Source organism: Echinops telfairi, unplaced genomic scaffold (genome assembly GCF_000313985.2).
Source record: "Echinops telfairi isolate 266 unplaced genomic scaffold, ASM31398v2 ScPeMD7_7409;HRSCAF=8447, whole genome shotgun sequence".
NCBI lineage: Eukaryota > Metazoa > Chordata > Mammalia > Afrosoricida > Tenrecidae > Echinops > Echinops telfairi.
The window spans coordinates 8,037,743-8,040,003 of NW_022111309.1; positions in this window are offsets into that span (position 1 = coordinate 8,037,743).

Consider the following 2,261-nt stretch of genomic DNA (forward strand, 5'->3'; position numbering starts at 1 on the left):
AAGTCTGTTATGAGAGAAATAGTTAAATTAAAATCTAACACCTTATCGTTTGATCTCCCTTTTGGACCCATTTTAAAGTTGTTCCAGTTTTTAATGTTTTCTGCTTTCTTTCTGATTGAGGTTTCTCTCCCTTTTGTTTTTTCATTGTTTTGTCTTGTTTGTTTCTTTGTTTGCTTCCTCTTTGGGTTTTGTATGATTTTTTGTGTGTGACATACAGGGCAGGTAAAGCTATAGAGACAGTAACTGGATTAATAATTACCTGGGCAAGGCAAGGGAGGGTGGCAGGAAAAGAGGCGCCAACAACAATGAGTCAAAAAAGGTTCTGAAATTACTTGTGATGATCGCATAGGTCTTCTTACTGTGACTAAATGATTAAATTGTGTGACAGGTGGATTATGTGCCAATATAACTATTTAAAAAGATATCATTAGACCAGTGGACTAATTGACCATGCAAGTATCACTCTTCATAACCCTAAGACCACAAGAACTAGATGGTGCCTACAAACTTCTCTGAAGGGATCATAATAGAAGTTCCTATATAGAGTGGGAGAAAAATGTAGAGTAAGACTTAGAGTATTTTTTAATCTATCTCTTAGCATAGCTCTTCTGGTGGGTTTGGGTTTGATTGATAAAGGTATATCAAATCCCTCAGGGGTGCAATTGGTTATGAATTCAACAACTAGCAGAAAGACTGACAGTTTGAATGTACCAGGAAGTCTTTTGGAAAACAGATCAGCAATGGGAGCAGAGCAAAGCCACAAAGCCCCCAAAACAGATTTCAGGCTAAGAGGAAAAGTTCCTGGAACCCCCCCAGGACCAGCAGGTAAATAGTCATAAAGGTCAAAGGACAGATCGGGAATTATCTGTGCTTTTTCAGGGTTTTTTTTTTAACTAGTTATTATTTTTCCTTATATGTATATTTTTTCTATTCCCCCCCCCTTTTATTCAATTTTTTCTTTTCTTTTGGTATTGTCTACCCCGGGGAAGCAAGCATGAGGAGAGAGCAATAGGACCCAGGGTTCCAGAGGGACTTAGGGGGAGGAGGTGGTGGGGGAAGGGAGCAGTGGGCAAACAACAACACCACAGACAGTGGAACAATGAGGGAACTAAAATCAATAACATGGAGGATATAGATATCCTGGGAATATTGGAGCAACAGCAATGTAGCTGAGAGGACTTACCAAGAGGTAGGAGAAGAGGGAGTATGAAGGTGGGAAAGGATGAAGGTAAAAGGAAACAGAGGAAAGATCTAGGGAGCAAAGCTATGGATAGAGGTATAAACATAGGTGTGCACTTATGTAAATAATACATTAATTCATACAAATAGAGGTATTGACATAGGTACATATATTTATATGGCAATGCATTGAGGAAGTAGACAGACTTAGGACCTCTGTTCACCCTCCCAACCCAATTGCTGAAGACCAAATATGTGCACAAGAAAATGTGGTGAAGAAAGTTGATGGTGCCCAGCTATAACGTCTGGGGTCTTAAAGGCTTGAACTCCAACAAGCAGCCATCTAGAAAAGAAGCAACAAGCCCACATAGAAGAAGCACACCAGCCTGTGCAATCATAAGGTGTCGATGGGATCATGAAATAGACATCAGCAAACCCAAACAAACCAAAAACATATTGTTGAGAACGAGGGTTTGGAGCACTGACCCCAAACCATCTGTAGACAATGGGACATCCCCTCACAGAAGGGTCACAAGGAAGGGATGAGTCAACCAGGGTGTAGTACAGTACTGATGAAACACACAATATTCCTCTCATCCCTTGAGGTTTCCTCAACCCCCACTATCATGACCCCAATCCTACTTTTGACTGCGGACTAGGCAGGAGCATGTACACAGGTAGAGCTAAATGCTCATAACACACAATCCAGGACAGATAAACCCCTCAGGAACAGAAATGAGAGCAGCAATAGCAGGAGGGTAAGGGGGAGGGGGGGAGAGGGGTAGGAAGAAACCACGGGGGAGGGAGACAATGGTTGGTGTAAGACATAAAAAAATAATAATAATTTATCAAGGGGTCATGAGGGTGGGAGACGGGGGAGGGAGGTTTAAAGAGGAGCTGATACCAAGGGCTTAAATAGCATATAAGCATTTAGAAAATAATGCTGGCAACATACGTACTAATAGGTTTGATACAATTGATGTATGCATTGTTATAAGAGCTGTGAGAACCACCTATAAAATGATCTATTAAAAAAGTTTTATAGATCCTTATATAAAGTTTTTTTGAAGTTCCTTATATAA